General features: G+C 39.3%; 1 protein-coding gene across 4 annotated transcripts in view; it reads left to right on the forward strand.

The window, feature by feature from the left end:
- Nucleotides 1-1,144: 1,144 nt before the first annotated feature.
- MBNL1 (muscleblind like splicing regulator 1) overlaps nucleotides 1,145-16,643 on the forward strand; it is a 200,187-nt gene continuing 184,688 nt past the window's right edge. For all 4 annotated transcript variants that reach the window (XM_005600995.4, XM_070239140.1, XM_070239145.1 and 1 more), the window contains exon 1: nucleotides 1,145-1,266. The gene's annotated coding sequence lies outside the window, so the exon portion shown is untranslated. The remainder of the gene's footprint in view (nucleotides 1,267-16,643) is intronic.

A 16,643-nucleotide genomic window follows, 5' to 3' on the forward strand; every position in this document is an offset into this window, starting at 1 on the left:
TGGTATTGTTTGTTCATTTACTTTTACTTCCTGCAAATTCGCAGTAAGTATGAGTTTGAGTGAAATGGAAAATGCTTCCATTTTTAATCATCCCTAATTACTCTTTATTGCCCCTTTGAAAATATGGTTCAATAAAAAGCAGACTGTGATACCCTGAGAACACGATAGTTTCTAAACTCCAGAAAGTGGTTCTTGCAATGTGTGGAGGTTTGCATAACTGCTAAGTGATTCTTGCAATCCACACCTTTCCTCTTCCCCAACCAGCAGGGGAGGGTGGGAGGGACTGCCAGGTACAAATTGCAGCTGCTAATTTGCTTCTGTTAACCGGTAGCCTGGGAGAAGTATATATATATATATAACTATATATATAAGTGTGTATACGTATATATATGAGTATTTCCTTTTATTTGGCATTGACAATAATATTTGCTTTGATCAACTGTTTTCATGTCCTTTTTCAACCATTGTCCCTACTGTTTTGTAAATATTTTCAATTAGTGCTCCAACATGTTAGAAACTTAACTGGTAAATGTTCAGCACTGCAGGAACTGCACCTGTTTTTATTCTTGCGGCTGAAGTTGAGAGAGGCCATAGCTCGTGGATAAGCGACAGTTTCGGTTTTGCAATGCTTTATCTGTATGTAGCAGGCAACTCTTCATGAGAAAGGAAGTTCAAGACTTGTAGGTAAAAAACCACTACCCAGATTCCAGGAAAATGCCCGTTTACTGAAGTTTTTTTTTTCTTTTTACAAGATGTCTGCAATCGGATTAGCATTTAGATCATACTCCAAAGACTTTAAATTAATTAGCCTTATGAAAGTCAGTTTCTCCCTCATGTGTCAGCTTGACAGTCTTCTTCTGCGTAGATCAGTGTTTTCTGTTTTTCTCTGATTATCATTTAGCCACACAGGAGGTGTCTCCTTCTGTAAATGAACATTTCTTAATCAAGTATAGATTTCTATAACTTAACTTTTCTAAAATTGCTTACACGTATAAATATATGTGTACATTAATTATAGATGCACATACACAAATTATAGCCTATTATCATGACTCCAAGGCTAAGCTTCGTGAATAATTTTCTGCTCTCCACAGACCGTACAAAGCATAGTGACTCTCGTGTTTCACAGCTTCCTCTTTTGCTACACTGTCCTCTTGCAGAGGGAAAAAAATGTGACCAGAGAAGAGAAGAGAGCTCTTGGAGTTGCCGTTAGTTTAGCTCAACTATTTATGCAGCTTCACAAGCAACTATAAATAAGACAGAGAGGTAAGAAGAAAGACTTACTTGCTACTTTTCATTTTATTATTTGGATTGCTATTTATACAACAACGGTTTAAATGCTGGTGGAGTACAAAGTAGGTTAGATAAAGCTGACACCTCTCTCAAGCAGTAGTCAATACTTTAAACGAAAAAGTTTACTAAATTCAGAAAGTTTCAACTTCACATGCAACTTTTAAGAAAGCCGGAAAATTTTAAGGTTCTTATTGATCTTAAATTATTTTAACGACAAAGTAAAACGTTTTCTTTTTTCATAATTTTATACACAATTTAGTGCTAAAAGAATTTTTGTATAATAAACTTTGAGAATTTTTTTCTTCCCCTAGCCTCAGTAAATTCTTAACATTTCTAAATTCTTCCACATATATCAGTCTTTAATGTCGCATATTATTAGTTGGACATTTTCCAAGAAAAAGATATTCTTGTATTTATTTTTATCCACTGAAAATATGTTGTATTATTTAAAATGTGACATTTCAGTTATTTTTCATATCATCACATCATGATAATATTTAAATACTTTAGAAAAAGCAATTTGTAGTGTAGATGGTATGCTTTAAAAATCTAAACATAAGTGAATCTAATTACGGAAATTCGTGTTTGTCTTAAGACTAATTTGCGGTTATGACGCTTAAAAATGGAGTGAGAACTACAACAAAGTAAGACCGTTTGGATTCAAATTGGAGATCCAACTAAGCTGAAACTGATCTCATTAGGAAATTCTAAAGTAATCTAAATCCAGCAGAAATTTGTTTTTGTTTGTGCCAATCTAGAGTAATGTTTATATATATTAACTATTTAATACAATTGTATTCATTATACAGCGATTTTTAAATCATCCTTTTAAAAGCAGTTGGTTTTTATATATGTTGGTAAAAACACGACAGAGTTTAATACATCTTAAAAAGAAAAATGCAGTAAGTGAACAAGTCTGGTTGTATATACGGACGTTTGGGTAACTTGCTACTAGCCCTTCTATAACTTACTCATTTGAGAAGGCGGCACATATCACGCGTTTGCTGTGTGGGACTCGTAAGGAAATATCCCAAGAAATATATATACTATGTATGTTCAAATAATAAATTTAAAACTTACTTACCTTGGTTCGCTTTTTTAAATTAGAGTAATCAATCACATGGCTCCCCCAAAAAGAAAGTATGTATTGTTCCATCAATTAACAGATTTAATTTTTATCAATTTTGGTAAACGGTGTTGTCATACTGGTTCTATTACATTACTTGGAAGATGGTCTTTTAAAACTATTTTTATGCAAGCTTCTGTGACGAGAGTAGCTATCTTTTGATTATAGAGAGAAGAAAAACACATTGTTAGTGTTATAAATTTAGGAAATGAACTGTTGACTCAAGTTCAACATCCTTAACTAGGTCAAAATTTTTAAATTAAGTTTGGAGTTGTGAGAAATCCATTAAAATTGTGCATCTTCAGCTTTATGTGTCACACGATAATTAAACAAAACTATTTCCATTACAACTTGATTATGTTGTTTGTTGTTTTAATGCCCCTGTCTTTAAAAAGAAAATGATGGAAGTCTTTTTAAATGTCCAGAATTTCAAGTATGAGATATTTTGATATCATAAACTATTAAGTGCTGTGGGTGTGTTAGACAAAATGTGGTATTACGCTGAATAACTGATAAGACCAAGAGAAAACATAGCCCAAGGAAATTACAATCTAAATTGATCAGTCCTGTAATTCAGAATGGCAAACAAAGGCCAGAGAAGCAGAGGGAATGCTATCTTGCTGACAAGACAGATGTGTTGATGTTGTTGTTGCTGAGAATTACTAAAATCTCTGAGCGAACAAACTGGTTCTAGATTATGGAAAATAATTTTAGGATTTGTTCTGTCTTTGAGAAAATTATATCTACAGAAAAAAATTAGTGCTTATCTGACTGAGTTTCCGTGAGACACACAGATCGTTGAAGAGAATATTCTTGTCATCATTAGAACAGCAGGACACATTGCCCATGCTTTTTATTTCACATGCTGTCATAAGAAAAAGCATTTAGAGCCTGCCCCCAAATCCACGCTTTTTAAGTAAAATTAGACATAATGTTGTAATAATTTATTGCTGGAAAAGATAAATTTTGACTTTTGAAATATAGACATATATTTTACTGTTTCATTAAGATTACGTTCATGTGACACACTACCTAAGACATAAATTTTCATCGAGTCTAATAAAAGTTGAAAGTGGATGACTGCTGCATTGCATTGTGAAACTTTATACCCGTCTTACTGAGACGCGGCTGGCTCTGTGACGTGTGGGTGATCCAGCTGGGGGTCTGCCGACTGTTGATATCCAGGGCTGATCCAGCTGATCTCTCAGGTTAGTGGGTGTCTCCCTCTCCTCTGTCACGGGACGAACTTCCCAAAGCAGCCCACCTGTGGAAGAGAATTATAGAGAGAGTGCTCATCCCACCCTGGCAAATACATCACCTTTCAAATAATAATTTTACTTAGAGACAATGATGCTATTTGTTTTTGACACAAATGACTGGACTTCCAAAAGAACTTTGAAACATTGACACCTTTGTTGGTTTGTTTTGTTTTCTCTTCTTTCAGACATTTTCCCATTTCCAAAAATAAAGACAAGAAAGTTTGTTGCCTAAAAGAAAGATTATGGTTTCGGTGCAGACTAAGAGGAATGGCATGTTTTGAATTCAGAAACAAAAATCCTCTAAGTCTAGTAAATGTGCATCTTCCAGCCTTTTAAAAGCAAATGTGTATCTAACTATATCTGTTGACCTTTTATTTATTTTTAATGGATGTGACTTCTAACTAAGTGCCACATATAGCATATTCATATTTATTATATTAATAAAAAGATGTGCTAAAGAAGTGGGGAAATTATTGCATTCACAAAAGTATGCACTGTGGCCGTGCATGTGCTCTGTAGGATAGAATGTGTATCTCATTTCCCCACAAGAAATCACTTCTGCATATACAAAGAATAAGGCAAGTCCTTTTACACTTCTGAATATTTCCATTAAAAAAGATACATTAAATGCAGTTTAATTTACACAGATGCATTGTAAAAAACAAGAACAGTTTCCTAATTTTTTAAATCCTTAAAATGCAAATTATTTGTTGTTTGAGAATTATTGTTGTACTTCCAACACATACCTGACATCATTGATATTTTTTATTATTTTACGTGAACTAAAATTAGGCACTTAGATTTGATGTTTTCCAAATTCCTTCCAGCTTTGTTTTTTTGATTATTCTATGCATGTATAGAACACAGGTTTTAATTTTTCAGTATTATTGAGGAAAATACTAAATTTGTATTTTTAAATCCAAATGTAAAGAAAAATGGCTTTAAAACCATTCCTTAATACTGGAACCATGGAAAGCAGTGTTTCTCCATGAACTAGTATGAAATGTCACAGGTCCTTATTATTCTACTTTACAGATATTTCATGAAAAGCTTTTAATTTTTTGTGTAGGTAGTGGTTATCACATTCTCAAAATTCTTCTTACTTTGCAAACAATGTAAGTAGTAATATGATCTTGAAAAACATCACCAGTTTGTTCTGATTCTAAAAAAATAAAAATTAGTAGAATTTTTAAATATACCATAGTTCCATTTATTTTCACTTTTCACAAGAAAAAATTTAAGCAGATGCTTTTATTCTTTTCCTGTGCTGGTGAGCAGATCTGAATCAGAGGAGAGGCAGAAATATTCTCGATGCAAGTTGGCTGCTTTCTGAGTAAAATAAGATCACAATGGCAATGCTCACTAGAAGCGTTGGTTATACTTCATTTACTTTTTAAATTTTTTAATTTAGAAATAATTCCAAGCTCAAAAAAGTTGTAGAAATGTAATGAACTCCCAGATTTGCCTAGTCTTAATGTTCTACCCCATCTGCTTTGTGATTTGCCCTCAATCTTTCTCTGTCTCTCCATGGTTGTTTTTTCTGAACCGCTTGAGGGTAAGTTACGAACCACATGGCCCTTTTCTTCAGTGTGTAATTACTAAAAATAGAGGTAGTCTCTTATGTAACAGTTACATGCAATTATCTGCTTCATAAATTTACATAGATACAATACTGTTATCTCATATTTGTCCATATTCCAATTTTGCTACTTAGTTAATAATACCCTTTCTAATATTTTTCCCTTTAGTAAAGGATCCAGTCTAGGGTCAAGTATCACATTTAGTTCCAATGTCTCTTTAGCCTCCCTTAATCTGGAACGTTTCTGCATGATTTCTTTGTCTTTTATGAAATGGAAAATTTTAAAGAACACAGTTTATCCACCAACTCTTTTTTCTTTTTAACAGAGCGTTCCTCATTTTGTATTTGTGTGCCATTTCCTTGTGATTAGATTGTGGTTATGCATTGTCTGCTAGAACACTGCAGAGGTGATGTTGCTCCTCTCACGCTATCGCATCTGGGGGCAAACGGTGCTCATCAGTCCTAAATTGGTGATGTTAATTTTGGTTGCCTAGTGAAGGTGTTGCCTGATTTCTCCATTTTATAATAATGGCTCCTCGTGAAAAATTTCCCCTTGGGTTTAGTATTAATTGATGTTCTAACCTGGTGCAATCTTTACTATAATGGTTACTAATTGATGATTTTCCAGTTTCAGCTCTCCCTGCATATTTGTGTCAGTCTTTTGCATCCTACTGTAAGCAGAAGAACTCCTTACTCTCCCATTTATTTAATTATTACTTTATGTACCTATCTATTACTGGTATGAACCCCTGAATTCCTGTCTTTTCATGGTTTATAATTTGTTACTGCCTTAATTACTTTGGTGCTCAAATTGTCCACATTTGGCAATGGAGCCCCTTCATTCATTCTGGCTTCTACGTCTTTGTGGCACGCCCGCACCATATTAGTGAGCACTTTCTTACTTTCCGGCATAAAAAGATGTTCTAGGCTGATTTGGTACCTAGCCTGTCCTACCCCTGGAATCATTCATTTCTCATGTCTTTTAAAGGTGGGGAATGGTCTCAGAGGCTAAGATCTGGTGTTAGGCATACTCACTGCCACTGGAGTATTTTTGCTTCTTGACTCTTTCAGCGGGAATATATCACTGCATCTACACACATAGAGAGACAAACATACAAATATGCCTACACAAATGCATATGCATGCATACATAAAAACATCTATATACATACACATATATTTTGGACATCATGAGTTCATCTGATACCTCCAACTCCAATCCATCCCCACAGGGTTCTTTCCTGCCCTCCCCTGTTCCATATTTGAGTTCTCCTTCTTCCATAGTGTGAGCCCTGGGTCCTAACAACAGCAACATGCTTACTCATTTGCTCAATTCTATAATACATCTAAAATAATTTCTGAATTGCTTCACCCAAACCATTACAATAAACAAATCTACTCAAAAAGAATGCAGGCTTTGTGTGCACTTCTTCCCCCACACCCCCATAGCCCACCAAATACTCTGTGAGGTACTTGGATGAATTCTCCCTTCTTCCGTCCTTCCTTCCTTTCTTCTTCTCGCCCACTTCCGTCATCTCTCCTTCTTCTCTCTTTCCATTCAAAGGTATCATAGCATTCATTTCAAGTACAATTAAGTTCATTTGTTTCAGTTTGTTTCCAGCTTTAGGATTTTTCCCCTTTGCATTCCTATTGGTTTAATTTTATTTTTTGAATTGATTTACTTTTAATCTTTTTTTTCCCCTCTAAGCCATGAAGATCAAGGGCTACTTGCCCCAGCCATTTGTATTTAAAATCCTATTACATCCTAATTCAAACATGATGATACAATTCAGAAATACTTGTTTGAGTTATTGGTTCAACTTCTACCTTTGTTTCTGTTCTATTCAATCTACATTAAGTCATTTATCCTCTTGGGTATTCCAGAAAGTGACAATTTCAGGGAAGAAAGTAGATATCTGTGGCACTTGGTCAATCTTATGAATTTATTATTCCAGAGGGTTTTGTTTTTAAGTTAAATGTGCATACATTATCACATTTACAGAAAAATAATTAGATAAAAAAGAAGCAACCATGAATTTGTAGTCCATCAGCACTGGGAGAAAGTCTCACCCTTTTATATAAATGATTCTAGAATGTTCTTGCCTCAGCATATCCCCATATTCTAGTCTAGTACTCAGAATTATGAATATATTTTAATATTTGTGGTAGCAAGAGAAAGTGGATCGGTGTCAAAAGATTCATTTTCAGTTTCCATTCTGTCACTTTCTGAGTGTGGGTCTTGGATAAGTTATTTCTTTTCTCTCTCCAGATATCTAGTCCCATAAACTTTACATTTAAAAAAAAATCTGTACCTCCTTAACTTAATGTCAACTTCCGGAGTCATATCTCAAAGTGATCATTAAACCTCTTCACCCAGATGTCAACAGGCATTTCAAACTCAACATGTCCAGAATAAAACTCCTCAATGCCTGCACTTCTTTGCTCCATCCCCAATCTTCTCTGGTCAGTACATGGCGCCATCTTACACCCAGTTACCTAGGTCAAAAGCATCACTGATTTCTTTTTTTCCCTCACCCACATCCTACTTATCAGCAATTCTGTCAATATATTTTTCCAAAATATATCCCAACTCTGACCAGGCTCGCCCCTCCACCATCTTGAGCACAGTGTGAGACACTGTCATCTCTGTTCTAGACATCTCTGTTCTGATTGTAGCCTCCTGAGAAATTTTTCTTTTTCCACTCTGGCAGCCTTGCCAACATGATATTTTAAAATATAAATCAAATCATGTGACTCCCTGCTCAAAATTCTTCAATGATTTCCCATTTTCATTGGAACAAAACCCAAGCTCCTACAGTAGCTCATATTGTTGGCCTCCGCCTGCATCTCCTCTCTCCTGTCCAACGTCTCATCCCTGCGTTCTCCACGCTCTGGCTCCACTCCTCCTCTTGCCCCTAGGGTATCCTAACCACATTCCTGACTCAGGGACTTTGCACAGGCTCTTCCCTCTCTTTTCCCGGCATGTTCTTCCCACACATGTCACTGTGACACAATCCTTCTTTACTCAGCTCTCCACTCAAATGTTCCTCCAAAAGGATGCCTTCTGTGACCAACCATGTATTTTATGGAGTGCCCGTATCCCATCACTCTTTACCCCATTTTAATTTTCGTGACAGCACTTAACACTACATAAAGTTTTCATCTCTATTTCTCTATTCAATTATTGATTGTCTGTTCCTCCTATTAGAACATAAGTTCCATGAGGACAGGGATTGGGTCTATTTTGTTCATGCTCCATCCTCGGAATCTAGAACAGTGCTTCGAATATAGTAGGTACTCAAAAGATGATTAAGCAAAAGCCCTCAACATTTCTGAGCCTCATGTACAAATAAAACAGGCATCATAGAAAATAACAGCTGCCCCCCAAGGTCATCTGGAGGGCCTGGCTGTGGTAGGGTTCTAAACTGCCATGCAATTGTCAGGTGGGGACACTTCTGTTAACGTTGAGTGGGAGGAACTGAAACAAGAAAATGGTCCCTGGAGACAACGAATAGACCAAGAAGTTCTCTTTCCTTCTGTGTTGGCTCTTCTCCTTGCAGCTAGCAAGAGCTGACTTCACGGAGGCTGCCGCCAACCTCGTAGAATCCTGAGGGGCAAGCACTCGCACTGTTTGCCTCACCGCCTTCGCCCCCTCTGCCCTGCACTCGCCACCCAGAAAAATGCTCTTCTTTGCCATTTAGGGTTCATGGCTTTCCTCAAGCCAGATGGAAGAGCAATCTCCTTCCAGAATCCTTTCCTGATGAACCATCTGCCTGTGCTGGCTTCATATAGTTCACATACTGTTTTGTAATTATTTCCTGGTTCTATTTTTGGTCTTGAAGCGGATTATAAAGCTATTCTAGGAAAACTGCGGGTTCTTTTGTTCACCCAAAATGTCAAGTTTAAGGTTATAAACATATGACTTGATTCTTGAGATGATTAGGCCCTAAATGATGATGATGATCATGGTAGCTTTATTATTACATTTTTAATATCTTTCAGTACCACTGTACTTTAGTACCATTGCATTTTTTAGTGTCATTTTTAAAATACCATTGTATGTCAGATACTTCACATGATTAACTATTTTACCAACCCCGTGAAATAAGTCTTATTGTTCCCATTTTACAGATTTCAGAAAAAAAAAAAAAAGTAGGTTTGGAGAGAGAGGTAGCTTGATAATGGTCATAGAACTGATGCTGGATCTCTATCATGTTACTAAACTGCCTCTACTCCTTATTTATTGGGAAGCAAGGTAGGCAAAGCCGTTGTTTGGATACAGTTGGAAATTTATAGATTATATGGTACAGCCCCTGACTCAGAAATCTTACAACCTAGCAGGGGAAATATTAAAAGAAGTGGATTTTCAGCCACAATATAAAAAGTATAAGGGGTCACCTGAGACATCAAAATAATGGAGAGTTACACTGCTGGGTGCAGTAATGGCACAAGGCTCCTTAGAGGAAACAACTTTAAAGCTGAACTATCGAAGTTTTCATTAGGTGGAAACGAGTTGGGATAATAAACTTTTGGAACATTTTGGAGAACTGGAAAAACATTTTAACATTACATAACTGTAATATCGAGCCACTTCTTTTCTATTCTATGGTCCTACCATTGGAGGTATTCTGTGACCTTGACTTTGCGGTTCTTCTCAGGAAGTGGGTTATGTGAAGAGAGGATTTTATTCTTGTGAGAAGCCTCTGTTTCCATTTTGAAGTGCATTTATTCATGTATTCATATATCAAGCATTGTGCATTGAGCACTGTTGTAGATGCTGGGGAAACAGTGATGGGCAAGACTAGGTTTCTACCCTCGGAGTTGAACCTCAGTCTAGCGGGGAGAGACAAAGAGTAAACCAGTAAACAAGTACACTTTTAAAAAGGAGAAGGGATGCTGCTTTACTGGCCGGCCTCCTGAGGTGGCCTCCCTGAAATGGCGATATGCTAGTGGCCATATTGACCATTACTCTGGGAAGAGGGGCCCAGGAAGAGTGATGGGCAAGTGCAGAGGCAGGAATGAGCCCAGTATGTCTGAGATGCAGAAAGGGGGAGCCCAGGTCTCAGACAGCCGTGGGAGGCGGAGCTAAGGAGCTTGGCTGATGGAGGGCCCAAGTCACCCAGGTTGTTGGCCATGGAAAGGAGTTGTGCATTGTGAGTAAATATTTGCGAGGACATGCACATGCATGGACTGGGGAGAGGAGGTGCAGTGAATGGCCCAGTCATTATCTGTGTCTAACACAAGCCAGGAAAAACTGTTGTTTGAAGAGAAGCAGGAATTGCCACATAGATCAAAAGCTTTCTTAGGAGATAAGTTATTATCTTTAGATAAATTTCAGATAAACTGAGTTTACCTTCGGAGATCAACTACATTCTCTTGCCTTTTCATTTCCATAATACTTGTGGGTTTGATGAAAGTGAAAAGGGCTCAGATATTATTTAAACTTGTCAATTTAAGATTTTTCACCGAAATTGCTGTAGAATGATTGCCCCTATTCATGGCCATTGAAGATAGGTACACAGATGTCTGGTAATGGGGTCCTCAGGCACCCCCGTTTTCCGCGTGGATATGAAGCAGAAAAGACTAAAGAAGGGGCTGTGCTCTATCTCCAGAAACAACAGATGTTCCCTTGTATTTTCTTGCCAAATCCCAGTGCCAGTGATGGTAGGAACCCTCACAGCATCAGCCTGTTCCTCTGATGGTAGCAGTAATTTACTCTGCATTTTCGACAACAATTATAAATTTTTATTTTTACCATCTCAAGAGATCTAAATGACCCAGTCATTACCTTTTAAATCCCAGAGTTAGTTGCACACAACTTTTGGGGGGGGAGTTGGGAGGTTGAGTGTAATTTGGGAAGGAAATATAAGTAGCTTACTGAAAAGGACATCTTCCTTTTGTTGTTGTTGGGTAAACGGACTCAAGATCTTTTAGTTAGGGACCACAAGAACAGATGTCCTCCCTCTATACTTAAGAAGCTAATGACAACTAGTATGGCTTCTTCTATTGCTGGTTTGGGTCAAGAACTAACAATGAAGATATACTAGTGGCCTCGAACTGAATGTGTGTTAGGAGGATGACAGCGGGTGGGGCGGAGAGAAACACAATCAGGATTTCTTCAAGGCAGGCAGTCATGATACCATAGGAGCTAGAAGCTAACTTTTGAGTGCTCCTGACAACACTCAAATGGAAAACCATTATGCTACTGGTATTGGGAAGTGCGGATCAGTCCAGATGACTTGTGTGCTATGTGACCAATGCAGTCCCTCCTATCACATAAATATGTGAGTATGATGACTCACCGTATTATCGGATTATTGCAAAGTGTAAGATGGTGTGCCATTTCCAAGTGCATGTGTGTGAGAGAACAGATGCATGAATATCTGCAATGAGTGAACATAAGAGAACACTCCAGAAACGTGAAGCTGCTCTCTGACCTGCTGTTTTCCATCGGTGGGCACATTAACCAAGAAGCAGATCTACTGAGCGTGTGCAGTAGCAGATTTTCTTCACTAAGAGAAGCACACACTTTCTGACGTGAACTGGGTTCAGAAGAAGAGTGTAGAAAGCCCATGTGGGCTTGGGGCATGACTCTATTTACTGGACTTGGGCTGGCGCTGGCCCTCCAGAACTGGATGCTAAAGATGCCTCCTTCAGAGCCAAGTAGTCTCTCCTCCTGCCTTATTTGGCTGTGTTCCTCTGGTTGGTAGCCCATCAGGTTGGAAAAGAATCTCTTTCAGATGAGTAAATGTTCCCCGTTCTGTTCTCTGGGTGATGTCGTCATTCCTGTGGCCCAAGTGTTTGTACTAAATAGTACTTAGCAACACATAATCATTACTTTCTCCTCTTAGAGTCCAAGCATGTTTGTTCTGATGGAGTTGAGAACACTTTTCAGGGAGGTAGGAGTAAAAGCTAAGAAGAGGGAAGCTATGTCTGCGAGGCACTGAGTTGTGTTACTTAAAAAAAGCAAGGAGACGACTAAATTTTATCCTGTGGCAACTGCTTTGACTGGGTAAAAAAAAAAAAAAAGAAAAAAGAAAAAATTCACATATGGCTCCAGAGGAGATGGTTTCCATGCAACTGTGCATCACATACCCTCTTTAAAGTGGTAGATGACGGGCTTGGCTGGGCTTGTCCCTCCCGTGTCTTTCCTTGTAAAGAGGGTGGGGAAAGTTGCACATAAGAAAGCTGTGCTGGCCCATTAAGAGCCATGTTTCTAAAGGGCCTGTTTATCATTCCAGGGAACACTTGGGATTCCCTTTTAATTACATCCTACCTGTCTGTTCAAAAAACTGTAGGAGGTTCTGTCTTTTACCTTGTGAAAAGTAGCTGTAAATTTCTCATAGTTGTAATTTGATTTTGATCCTCATATTTTGAAGAGACCTGAAGTTTAACATGAGCTTATTTAAAAAATATTCCAGATTTTTAAGCTCATAATTATCCATTTTAAATACTAACAACAGCCGTACTTTATCAAAGGCCTGAGCTAGGTTAGGTTCATTCTTACATAGTCCTTCATCATTGCGATTCTATGAGGTAGATGTTTTAAATTCCCAGGAAAGTGAGACTTGGAGAGATTGTCCAGAAGCTTCTGCCTAAGAACGGACTCCAAAGACTGTCTTCATTTCACAGGGGCCAAGGCCATGGGCAGAACAACAGCCTCTGAAATAACACTCCCTCATTCTTCTCAAAAGTGTGGTGCACACTCAGGGCGCTGCTCCAAGTTGGTGTGGGAGGAGGGAACGCCCTGTTGCCGAGAGCAGACACAACCTGGGCAGGAGAGCCAGGCGGCAGCAGCCGTGACTCTTGCCTGTGGAAACTGGAGCATGTGTCCTCTGTGGCCTGTGTATACCTGCTGCCAATAGCCCCACAGTAGACAGTGTTTTCCCTTTAGTCACCCAGCACTTTAGTCACAGAGGAAATAGGTTTACTTCAGTTGGCTCCTTCTTCCAGCACGGTGAGGAAGATATCCAAGATTGTGCCAAGAATCATCCGTGCACTCTCTTTTCCAAATAATTAATTTTGGCTGCTTCATAGAAATTGGATATTTGGTGTCAAATATGCCGTTTTTTATAAGTTGAAGTCTAACCTAACAAAGTGGACACCTCCCAGGGCCCATGTAGAGTTCTCAGGATTTAGGGACCCTGGCAAACCGTTTACAGCTATCTTCCAAGAGAGACCTACCAGAACTTTGTACGAATCAACAGATTTCAAAGTCCTCCCCAAGGGAAAACTGTGCTGGCTAAGAATGTAATTTAGACTATCTTTAGAGAGAACGCCTTCCTGAGCAGAGAGGCCTGGAGTGGCCAGCCTCTTTTATATAGTTAGCTTTTTCTTTACTTAAGTGTAAAGACTAAATGACAGGTGGGAAAGTGCTTTTCAGGAACGTGGGAGTCGTGCAGCTGCAGCAGGAAGAGACTGTGCAGGAGTAAGCATGTGGGTAGGAGTTACAGACTACCGCCCCTCTGCTTGTCTCGAATAATGCGCATAAACATCTTTACAATGGCACCTGAACAGAATCAATAAACTCCTATTAAAGCCACTTGATACATTATTTAAAATAAGCACATATTATCTTTTTATATCCAGGAAGAGGAAAAAAAAAATCTTACATCCAGGAACAAAGATAAAAAAGAGCCTTTAACTTTCACAAAACAGAAGATAATACAATTGGATTTTCGTATATTAATTCAAAAGCTGACAAGCTATACTCTCCGAAAGTACAAGAGAGAAGCTGGCTTTGTCTCTAGATGTCACAGTCATACAAGATTAAACCCAGGAAATGAATGAAAGTAAATAGCAAAGAATAGAGCACGGGTGGATTAGGAACGATCAGTCACAGAGCTCTTCACTCTCTGCCTCTGGGGCTGTGTGCTGGACATGCGGCGTCTTACAGAAATAAACTCACCCATTCACGCAGCCAGTAATAGAATCCTGTGTTACGAAAGAGGAGGAATTCGGGCAGTGTGGAGGTGTGCCCTGCGTACTGTGAGGGCTCCCCCGTGGCTCTAATTCCAGACACTTGAATTCTATGAAGAAAAGGGGAGATCGTAAAAATGATGATAACTGTCTATCTTTGAGTTCAGATTCACCTGCTCACACTCTCGCTCTTCTCTTTCATTACACTTTGCAAATTTGTATTATTTACTTAGCGGGTTATAATTATTTACTCTTTCATATCTATTGTTCCTGCTGGGTTGTATGTTTCAAGAGGCTTGAGACCTAGTTTCACCCATCCTATAGTCTCGGATTCTAGGAAGGGCTGGAACTATGTCAGGTGCTCAGCAACTATTTGTGGACGGGACCAAAGAGACTTAGAGTGAAAACGCAGCAGTTACTGATGAGCTGGTAAAGTTTGGACAGGGAAAAGAATGTTCAAAATTGTCTAAAAATGCGTTCATTACTGGGGAGGCCAGAAGGGGCCAGGTCCTGTCAGCAGTTACTCATTGCTAAGCCTGGGGCAGAAATGCGGGCATTCAGATCCACCCAGGTGTGGCCAGGAGGGGCACTTGGACTGATGGCACCTTCACAAAGGCCATAAATTAAGAATTCTAGGGCCGGCCCAGTGGCGCAGCCGTGAAGTGCGCACGTTCCGCTTCAGCGGCCCAGGGTTCGCCAGTTTGGATCCCAGGCACGGACATGGCACCGCTTGGCAAGCCATTGCCATGATAGGCGTCCCACATACAAAGTGGAGGAAGATGGGCACGGATGTTAGCTCAGGGCCAGTCTTCCTCAGCAAAAAGGAGGATTGGCAGCACATGTCAGCTCAGGGCTAATCTTCCTCAAAAAAAAAAAAAATCCCCACATTACCTGCAAATGAGATTCAAATGAAAAATGCCCTATTAACTTATTGGCATTTGTGTTTTAACTATGTTACTTTGTTGAATGAATTTATAAAATATACTAAAATTTGCAGGAGAGTTTTTATCTCCAAAAAATATACTTGATATGTGTGTGTGTGTGTGTGTGTGTGTGTGTGTGTATACACTATATACTATATACTATATAGTCTGATACAAATAAATCCAAAAGCACGTGCCCCAGGACACTCCATCTCTCAGAGGCCCGGATGTCATTCTCAAGGGGCACTCATGATCACAATTTCTTAGAAAGAAATGGTACAGAATTTTACGTAAATAGCAACCTAAGCATTATGAGCATATGTAGGATTATCCTCTGTGTGGGCTTGACTGTTCATCTAGTTTGTTTTTAAGACCATAGGCCAGTAATACTCACCTGGTATAAAGCGAAACATATTTTGGTTGCCTAAGAGGCAGCATTCCAACTAGGTGCATGACAAGGGGACACCACCATCTTGGCTCCCGACAACTCATCCTGACTCCCACATCCTAGAAGCTTATGGGCATCAGTTTACCCACACTTAACTCTGTTTGAGACAGAGCTTCCTGTAGAGAATACTCTTTCTATTGAGCCAAATAAACTTTACCTGCCAAAGGGAGAAAATGGGGCAGGTCAATGGACTGTCACTGATTCTGGATAATTTCATTTCCTAAACTCTAGCTCAGCCGTAGGAAACCTTGGCTGCACATAGCAATCATCTGAGGAACTTACAAAAAAATATTGATGCTTGGGTGCCACTCCCAGAAATTCTGATTAAATTCATCCAGGTTGCACTCTATTGATCCAAAGTATAGCCAGAGTCAAGAACCACTGCCCTAGTTTCATCTTATTTCTAGGATGGGCTCCTAAATGCCATCTCATACGCCTCTTGTGAGGGCTCAAAGAGATAATGTGTGTAACTAGAGTCTCTAACATGTCTGCATTCAACAGTTTCTCTTCTTCCTTTATTGAGGGGGGTCAGGGCGGGGGGGGGGGGGGGGGGGAATAGAAGGGGAAGTCAGGGTGGGGAGTCTGGGAAAGTGGAAAGGAGGGACCCTTCCCCAGAGCCCTCCTGGTTCTACCAATTAGCAGTTTATTAGGGTTAACAAGCTAGCCTTTGTCAAAGCAAACACTTGTGAAGGATTAAGCCTCATTCTCCCCTTGGTGCGAATGACTTTAATCAGATAATCTCCTATCACCTAGCTGAGGCTTTGTTATTGAAGGTCTAGGGGAGAGGGGAGTGTTGCAAGGCCAGCCTGGGATTCCCTGAGGGCAGGCTGAGGAAGCCAGCTGTCTGGGAGCCCCAGGGTCTGGGAACTAGAATCCACACTTAGTAGGCTAATGGCAGCATGAAAATAAGAAAAACAAACTTTCTCCCCATGCTGCTGGGGCAATGATTTGTTAAAAGAAGCGTTCACCGTGATCTAAGTCGCTCGGCCCTTCACGACTTTTCTGTCTTTCTTTCTGCCATGAAGCACTTAATATGTGCCAGGCAATGTTACCCTTTGCCAGCTGCTTGGGAGTCAGCGAGGAGCAAGGCCGGGCC

The sequence above is a fragment of the Equus caballus genome, chromosome 16, assembly GCF_041296265.1.
Source record: "Equus caballus isolate H_3958 breed thoroughbred chromosome 16, TB-T2T, whole genome shotgun sequence".
In the NCBI taxonomy this organism is placed as follows: domain Eukaryota; kingdom Metazoa; phylum Chordata; class Mammalia; order Perissodactyla; family Equidae; genus Equus; species Equus caballus.